This window comes from Malurus melanocephalus, unplaced genomic scaffold, assembly GCF_030028575.1.
Source record: "Malurus melanocephalus ecotype Western Australia unplaced genomic scaffold, MMel_1.1 scaffold_342, whole genome shotgun sequence".
Classification (NCBI taxonomy): domain Eukaryota; kingdom Metazoa; phylum Chordata; class Aves; order Passeriformes; family Maluridae; genus Malurus; species Malurus melanocephalus.
Window position 1 is genome coordinate 619,342 of NW_026623574.1, and position 9,604 is coordinate 628,945.

Consider the following 9,604-nt stretch of genomic DNA (forward strand, 5'->3'; position numbering starts at 1 on the left):
TTCCCCTTCCAGCGCGGCTACCGGCCGCCCCCCGCGGGTTTCCCGCGACCGCCAAGCGGGAACGAGCCCGGGACAAGGTGCCCAGACCCGAGTAAGGGAAGGGGCCCGGCTTGTGCGGGGCAGGCGGGCTGCGGAGGGCTGGTGGTGTCCGCCGGGCGGCGGGGGCAGCCGGAGGGACGGAGCGAGGATGCCCGCGGCCCTCCTGCCGCCGCCGGGCTGGGCGCGGGCGCCGCAGCCGTAGCCGTGCCTGCCGCAGGCGGCCATCGCGGGCTCGCCGCCCCCGTGCGCCCCTCCGAGGACGGAGGGGTGGGGGCAGAGGAGGCGGAGGAAGCGGCGGCGGCGGCGCCAGGAACAGGGAGGCGGCGGCACGGCGAAGGAGGGAGCCAGAGCCGAAGCCGGGCCGGGCCCCGCGAAAGCAACAGCAGAGCCAGCTCCTCCTTCTCCTCCTCGGTGAGTGCCGCTCCGCCACTCCCGGAGGCTGCTCGTCGCCGAGCCCGGGTGCCGGCGCAGGCCGGGCCGCGCCGCCGAGGTGCCCGGGAAGAGGCCCGTGCCGGGAGCGGGACACCGCGGCCTCCGCTGGGTGAGCGTCCCCGGGGCAACGGGCGCACCGCGGCCCGGCCCCCCCGCCCTTCACCGCTGGTCGCGGAGGGCTGGTGCGGTGGAGGGGGAGTCGGCGGATGGGGCCGGTGCAGTTCGCGGCTTGCCCGCCGCCCTCTTCCCGAGCCGCGGCCCCGGCCTCCGCTCCCTTTGTTTGCTGGGCTCCCCGAGCCCGCGGCGGTGCCAGGCCCTGCGGAGGCACCGGGGCCGCGGCGCGGCCTGCGAGGCGGGCGGGCGGGAAGCAGAGCCCAGCCCGGGCCGGCGAGGCGCTGCCCAGCCCTCGCCCTGACGGGAGGGGGCCCAGGCCGTGCKCTCGCCCCCGCCAGCCGCGGCAGCGGGGCCCGCCGAGCTCCCCTGCTCMTACCCTGGGCCGCTGCCCGAACGCACCCCGCGCCTACTGGTGCCCTTATGGGGGGCGGCGGAATTGGGCTGATTTTCCTTCACCCCGCCGTTAAACTCGCGTTTAGTTGAGGCCGGGTGTCCCTGTCTCCGGTGGGGCGGGCGGGTGGCGGTTTGGGCAGCCTGTGCTGGGGTTTGTGCGGTGGAGGAGCCCCAGGTTTTTGCGAGGGTGCAAGGGTGTTGAGGGTGCGCCAAGGATCCCTAAAGGGCGAGGAGAGGGGCTCTGTTCTGTGACAGGCAGGACAAAAAGCATTACCAAATCCTCAAACTTTTCTTGCTTTCATTGTTCTTGGAGCTGCTTTTTGCACTCTCTTTCCCTAATGATGCCACTTCTAGAAAACAACTAGCCCATGCCAACCCGTTTGCTTAAGAAAAAAGCCTTTGCATAACAACGAGGTTTTGAGGGTTTCAGAGGATGACACTGCTGTGATGTGARGTACTTTGGCTGTGTCTTTCTGTCCTCCTTTTGTTTTTTCTTTTCATGTTCTCAAAATCTTCGTTAAGAACACAATTTTTTTTTCTTTATTAGGTTACTGCATTAAAGAAGTTAGTTACAGAATATGCTTCAGTCAGGGAAACTGGCTTCCCTTTAACAAAATCTTGTGCCCTTTCATTGTGACATTCAACCCCTCTTTCCTACAGGCCAAAAATGTTTATACCATGTCTATCCTCTTAATACACCTTAAGTTAAAAAATGCCTGCTGCAGGCCTCCTTGGTCTGTCTTGGAAAGTTGCTGTCTGCACAAGTGCTCGAGGAATAATGCATCTGCATTTCTGCTCTGGGTGGAAGAAATAGATCTGTTTCTAGATTTTGTTTGTGCTAATAAATACATCTTTGAATTATAGAAAATATGGAAGCTTTGGTGCAGTCATGAAAAAATACTTAGCTTACCTGGAAGACTTTAAACCACTGGAGAACGTATAGGTATTTTTGAATCTTTTGCAATAAGACAGTAGTTGTAACTCGCAGTTTTATGTGTAACTGATGAAAGACAAGTTTCAGCTTTTTCAATATGCTTGGTCTTTTTAAGTGTTAAACAGTACTTGAATGGAACCTTCACCTCCTATTCAATATTGTGTGGGTTTGTGGCATTGCACTGTTTGTAGCTGAGCTTTTACTTAAAGCAGGTTCACCTGTTGTATGCTCAAGCAGGGATGTAGTCCCTATATCCCACGTTTTGAAATTTAGGCAGATTTTCTTTAAAGTCAAAATTTAATGAAATTTAACCTTAATACTTAAAAATAGTAACAGTGTAGTGTTATGCAGAAATGCCTGCACTAGCTATCTCCCTGGAAAGCTGCAGGGGTATGGAGCTGCGAAGAGTAGTTAGGGAGAAGCAGTGTGTTGTTTTCAGGGGTTTCATGAGCATCACTTCTTGCATTGTATGTATGTTGCATCAGAGTGTTTGCATGGATTGAGGAGATGATAGATAATTCTAAGCTTCATAAAAACTTGATGTATTGGAATCTGAAAAAAAAAGGTGTATTATTTATACTATGGTGTTAACTTCTTTCATCCTAGATTGTGAAGTTGGTCAGTAACCTTGGGTTACTCTTGGAGGGGGATGGTTTGAAGAAATGGTAATTGGTCCTTACTGTTCTGTGAGTAGATTACAACTGATTTTCTCCTAGCACAGTGAATTGGAGTGAGAGAGTGAGTTCTTACGAAGCAAGTTAATTATTTTTGCTCTTTATTATGYTTTTTTTATAGTCCTATAGTAATTTGAACATAAACATTTGGAAGACTTAATTTAGGATTGTTGCCTTGAGTTCACTACATGTTTGCTGTGCTATTGTTGGCAAAACTGGGGCCACAATCCAGSGTAATCCCTTACTTGAGTGCCTTATTTTCTCTTTCTTTACTGCCCTCTTGGGCCTACACAGCTCTAGTTTGGTGATATTTAGGTAGTACAATGCAATAACGTAAAGTGGATAGGAAGAAGACTCTTCGCTGCTGGTGTGTGTCTCAGTGTTTTGTTGACAGGCTTTAATATGTGTTAACAACAGATTAGGGTAGTTCAAGCAGTTCTGATGCTCCAAGGAAGAAAATAAGATACAAGTAGTATAAAAGGGGATATAATGTAGATGCTGMAATGTCTTGAGTATAAATTGGATAGGATTTGGATTTAAAAACAGAATAGAGATATTTTATGCCATGTAAGTGTATATTTTATACTCTAAAGTATTAAACTGAKAAAAAATACAGAACTTTTAAATTTTCTTCTTTTTATGATTTTTTTTTTATTTTTCAGAAGACACATAATTGTATCTGTAATGTTCCTTGCCCTTTAATTTATTCCAAAATTTGTTTTCATTCTGTTTTGTTGTACACTTAATTTTCTGGCAATAGGTATCAGTCTTTAGAAGAAAATAGATTTTCTTGATRCAAAGGTCCCAAGTTCTTACCACCTCTGTCCCGGTGCCTCCCAATATGTTTGTAGTAGTAGAAAGGGAAGTATCCTTTAAAAAAATCGTTCTTGAAAATTTTTCTTGAAATTTTCAGATGACAGGTTACATACAACAGTATGTTTTTGTAGAAAAGAAGAAGATTGTGCTTGTAATGGGATATTTATTGTCCAGGTTTAAAAAGCAGCTTCATACCACTCAAATATATTTTTGATACGCAGAATATAAAGATTCATAACACACATTGCTTTTTCCTCTTGAAATTGATTTCTGAATTAAAACACTGTACTTTGCAAGTTGAATGAATTTCTGTGTTAAGGATTGTTACATTACTTTTGAAAGAAACATTTAGAAAATCATAGCTTTGGGATTTTTTTGTTGCAGAAGGTTTTTTCCCCATTGTAGCTGATTGRTCTTACTGAAACAAAAACCTGTCACCTACTTCAGCCTCTCCTGGTGATTAAAACCAAACCCAAAACAAACTGGCCTTTAATTATTGCCCTGGATGAAAATGGAAAGCTGACTGTATGTAATGTGTTGACTGAAACATCAACGTTATGAAAAAGGGTACACAAACTTTGCTAGATTCTACACAGACTGAAATTGAAACGGCAATATGAAGCAAAATCTGGTTTAGTCTACTTATTGTGAGAATTAAAATTTTCAGATCAAAGCATTAGAAATTTAGCTCTCAAAGTCCCTAAGCTCACTTAAATAAAAGTAGCTCCGGATATTTTCTTTTGCCAGTTTTCATCGTCTTCTGACTTCTGCTTTTGTCATGTACAGGCATGCAAACAATAAGCATCTGGAACTCCAGACAATTTAAGAAAGCTTTGAGGTGTATGGCTTTGCAAATCTAACTGCTATTCTTTAGTCTGTAATGTGGATTTAAGAACCTATCTTTACATCTTTTTGATTTTTAAAAGATTAATTAAACTGTTATYGCTCCTGAAATTTTCTTCTGGAAAATATTAAGCTAAAATACTGTGGAAACTACTGGTCCTCTCCTGTCTCCTTAACCCTTCACATAACACTTTGGATTCTGAGGAACTCAGTAGGCCTTGTTTATGACAAGGATGTAAGCTGCACATTACCTAAAAAATTCTTCTTTGRTTGCTACATCACCAAGAAAACTATGCAAGTTAAATATAAGTATTTGTTAAGCATGGATGTGAATACATTGGCTGACTCGTTCTGCCTCTGACTTTAAACTCCATTGTAGGAATATAAAAGAAATGTTGCTTACAGGTAAAACCAACAAAGACTGCTGTATATAGACATTTCTGTCCAGCTGTTGCTCCCCTAGCATTGCTTCTGTGTATACATAGGGCACATAGAAAGTGTCTCATGCTCTGTCTTCTGTGAAACATCCTTTTTGTAATCTGCCAAGTGCAATAGGTTGGCAGTTTTAAAAAATCTTGGGTTTGTAAAGTGTGTGGGTTTTTGTTATAAACACCAAATAATCTTGCTGCAAACTGCTGTAAAATAGTTTTGGATGAGAGCCATTTTCTCTGGCAGTGAAGGTATAAATAGTAGATGTTAGTATTTTTTTTCAGAGTTTGTGGTCTGTAGTTAAAAATTTAAACCGTGAAAGTGAGCCTGTGCATATTGTTAAGTAAATCATACAGATATATGGTGTTTTTCTTTGCTTCTTAGTGCTTGCATAATCAGTAGCTGTATTTGTATWATTTGGCTTGGACGATATTGATTCTGACATGTAAGAGGAGTTGTGTAAGGTTTTGGTGGTCTTGAGTTCATGTGGTGGATGCAGTTAGCAGATGAAGTAATTAATTTTAGCATTTGAGATTGCCAAAGCTATTAAGTCAGTATTTTTCCTCAAGGATCTTCTGTATTGCTTAAAACAGTACATAGAGTGCTACTCTTGAAAAAATTGTTGGAAATGAGATTCCAGTCAGACTTGGTTTTACAGTGTGTGATCTCTTGTTTTTTCTTGAGTAGTTTTATTCTTAATTAATCTTGACGTTTTCTGGTAAATGTGCTAAAAGAGTAGTTTGTAGGAGTCTTGAGTAGGTGATTGTTTTTCCTTCTCCAGAGCAGTCTGCATTCCTCAAATAGGTTGAGAACATAATAGTAGGCTACTCCAAATGTTTCTGATGCATGTTTGCTCCCAAGATGTCTCCAAAGCAGTGGTCAAGCTTGCCTTCTCTTTTTATTCTTTCTGATTTAGGGAGCTCTGTCTCTCCTGGCTTTGCCTCAGTAAGAGCTGCAGGACTGGGCAGTTACAAGATATAATACTGACTGGTTTTGGCATCAGTAATCGCTTTTAAATACCCTCAGAATCCCTTTGGGTTGGTAATCAGGTATCAGATTAGGAGCTTTAATGAAACAGAGACATGTCAGCAGGGCAAAGGTTTTTGCTTACAGAAGGTGTGCCTTCTAGGATGAGCTATGTGGAAGTTGCACTCCAAAAACAGGGTAGGCAGCTTTTCAGATGGATGTTCTTTCAGGAGCTGGTGGGAACTGGGCAAGTAAGGAATTCTCACCGGACTCACTGAACAGAAGCTGTTTGTGCAGGGATACTGGTTTGGGTGAAGCCTGTGCTGCAGAAGTTTTCCATGGTGGAATTTTGGTCAGCCCAAAGATTCTGGCTCCAGAATAGTTGGTTTGTGCATTCAGAGGTACGAGTCACTAGGTTATGTGTAAGAACTTAAGTCTGGGTCTGTGTAAGGTAGGTAGTGGCTTTTTTTTATTCCTTCCCTCTTCTCTCTTCAGTTGAAAACAGAGACAAAAACAGTGGTGATCAAAGCACTATGAAACATTGACTTTCTTCCTCTTTCTGGCTTTTGAAAGGAAAAGAGCTKCTGCTTTGTTGTAAGTAATGCTGAAAAGCATATTAGCCACAGGCCGTTGGCATTATTTTGTGCAAAAAACCTAGTTGCTTGGGAAAATACTTACGGTAAATGTAAATATTCTGTGGTCCCTTACTGGAGGGATAAAAGAGTATCTGTATTCACCAACAGCACTGGTCTGAGTTGTTGTCTAATCCAGTGATGATCAGAAGAAGACAGTGAATGGAAGTTGTTATATCAGTACTGACTCAGGTGTCGAGTGTTTTTGGAATCTGCAGTGTTTTAAATGTTTGACAGAGAAAAAAAAAGGGAACTGATCGTCTGTGTATCAGCATTGAAAATATGTATCTATTCTGTCTATTGTCTTTTTAATTATGCTAATACTTTTTTTTTTTACATTTTATTTATAGTGTGTCTTTAAATTTATGTCAGAGAGAACAGGAAAAAAACAGTCAGTGTGCATGTACATTACTTTTTTCATGGTTGAACTTTGAAGCTTAGCTAGCTTTTGCAGTCAGGCTTTGATACTCCTGGCTCSGCAGAAATTTGACCTTGCTCTGGAGATAGCTATCTTAAGGGCTTTGAGTTTGTGTTAATCTGATAGAGCACATTACTTCATACAGACASTGAGAATTTTATCTCTGATCCTGCATGTGAGAATTTATACACTGATGTTGTTGCTCAGTGTAAGGCCCAATTTTATSATGTGCAAGCTGAATACAATGTAGAATGAGGAGTCCTATTGAGTTAAATGTCTGCTCACAGTTAATTAATCTTTGTTGGGTTAGGACAGAATGTTAGCAAAATCAGATCATTAAAGCTAAGTGGAAAATGATTTTCTGCTACTGTGCAACATTGTTTTAAAAAACCCACCRCAACCCCAACCCAAACATCTTCCAGTGTGCATCAGGACAAAACAGTGTCTGTCTAAAAACCGCAATCAGAATATTCTCCATCAGATTCACTGATGGCATAGTGAGCCGTTTCTCTCTACAGGTGATTAGGGCGTAGGTGTAGGAGAAAAAAAAAAAAGACCTTCCCAATCTTAATCATGAATAATTAAGARTCTCTCTCTCTCTCATTTTGACCCAAAATGAGAAAATTTGCATGTAGAGTAAGCTTTGTCGGAACTGGTGTAGTCCCATAAAAAGGTTTTACCCTGACAAGTCAGGACCTTATGAAAAAGATGGCTAAGCAGCTTTACCTGTGTAGTCAAAATTCTGTTCCTATTCTGGTCAGTGTTCAAGTTATGGTATGTGCATGTTATGGTATGTGCCTTCTTAAAAGCACAAAAGTCCCCTTGGACTTAAAAGGACCATGAATTTAGAAATTTATTTAGTGTTTCACCCTTTAACAAAAGGTTAAAGTATTTTTGTGAGGTTAGCTGGAGATAATACTCCAGATACCCTGTGTATTTGACAGTACTTTGAGCACAGCCATGTCTCGTGTTCCCCATRTGTGGATAGACTCTAAACTGTAAAGAAGATATTTAATTTATTCTTTTCTTATTGGGTCTCCTGCCAGGGAAATTGGGTAGGGAAATATTTTAAATAAGCTGTGTTTTGTATTCTCACTTTCTGAAATGCAGAGCTTGGATTACTCTCTGCAGTGTGTCCTAAGACCTTGGAGGGTCAGCCAGGCCAAATGCATGGGGGATCAGTGGGTACATAATGCTTAGTGCTTGACTGATACAGGTTTTGCTCCTGGAGTATTTCTTTACAGGTACTCAGAAAGATTTCCTCTCGGGCCCGCCTGACTCAAGATCCCCCAGTCTTAAAACTAGGAGAAGGTAGTTCTGTTCCTGCCCTCCACCCCCTGCCTTCTGGTTTGTTGTGTTGTGCTGGCTTGTCTGTCTCACTGGCTTGGATCTCTTTTCCTGGCCGTGAAAGACTCATCTTTCTGTAGCTGATACATTTCAACTGAGATTGTCAAACAGTATCTCATTAAACAGTATGAGTGCTCCAGAATAGAACTGAGATACAACTATGTAAAAGTGGGTTCCTTACACTTGATGTATTAAATGCTTTTTCGCCTTTAAAATTAATTCCTAGGTGTGTGTGAGTGAAGTAAATAGTTGTCACTGTTGTTTATTTAGGACCATAGGTAATAGGTGGATATTGGACCTAGCGTCTGCGTAATGGACGAAATGTATCGGCAATGAAATATGAAATGAAATACAAAAGTATGTAGATAAAAATTCCCTTGTCATTTGCATGTACAGGTTTCTCAGACTGCAAGCAGTAGAGACTGCATTTCCCACTGATGTAAAATATAGGATATAACAGCTTGTTAGGTAGAGCCCTCATTCAGAATAGTAAGATAACCACAGTAATTTTCTGTCCTTTCTGTCCCCGAGCACCAGACTTTTGGCTGCCCTGTAGTGTGAAAAGATTTCTATTCCTTCTTCTAAAGCTGTTTTACAGAAGATTAACAGAGMTGGAAATGAAAGGTCTAGATAAAGATAGTGTGCTTTTTCTCATCCCAGTGGAGTAAGCAACTGCTTTGAAGAGGGAGAACCTGAATCTTTCTGTCCCAATTCATCCTGCATCTGAAACTGTTGCTACACAGTAGTGTATTTTAAGAATAAGTGAGAAAATCTCCTTTCACTGTGTCTAGGACCACTGTCRAAGTAATTAGGCTTTGTAGTTTAATTTCCATTTGTGCAAGCTCCTTATGTGGTCCAGAGGGATACTGTGATCATGCTTCCACTTCTCATGGTGTTCATAAAAAGAAGTAGTTGCCACTGAATTTTATGTGGCCTGATTCTATGTGATGGACAGTTTTAGACACGGAGGTGATGGTGTTAACCATGACGCAGCAACTGATACTACTCTCTAAACAGTAAGTACTTCTGTCATTATGTACAAAAAATAAGGCTGAAGGCTRCTGAGGAGTTTTAATTAAAAGAAGAAAAAACTTCTCTGAAATTCTGATACTCCCTAGATTAAGCTGCTGTATTTGAAGGGAGAAGGATTTTCATGAACAACAAAGGTCATCACGTCTGTGAAAGTTTTAAGGAACCTGACTCTTGTAGTATGCCCAAAGTACTTGCAGCTCCTGTAGATTTTTAGATGGATTGCTTATGCTTGAAAAAATAATCCTAACTTGGACAAAAGTCAGATTTCTTATCTCTATTTTAGGTAAGAGTAGTTGCAGTTCTGACCTTTGCAGTTTATCAAAATGTACTTTGCTTTCAACTGTATTTTTGGAAAGCAGGCCATCAGCCTCAGTCAAGTCTGTTGTGTTACAAGCAGAGTGTGGTAGGGATTGTGAGAATGCCTYGTGCATTGCTAGTGACACCAGTTCAGCCAACTCAGAGCTTGTGTCATATAAAGCTTAAACTCTGGGCCTTGGCCTATTTGCTTTCTTTGCAGGTTACTCTTTAATTACTA

General features: G+C 42.3%; 1 protein-coding gene across 4 annotated transcripts in view; it reads left to right on the forward strand.

The window, feature by feature from the left end:
* The first annotated feature begins 225 nt into the window (after positions 1–225).
* Positions 226–9,604, forward strand: part of SOCS6 (suppressor of cytokine signaling 6) — a 30,808-nt gene continuing 21,429 nt past the window's right edge. For 2 of the 4 annotated variants that reach the window (XM_057378146.1, XM_057378149.1), the window contains exon 1: positions 226–450. The gene's annotated coding sequence lies outside the window, so the exon portion shown is untranslated. The other 2 variants (XM_057378147.1, XM_057378148.1) reach the window with 2 other exon arrangements.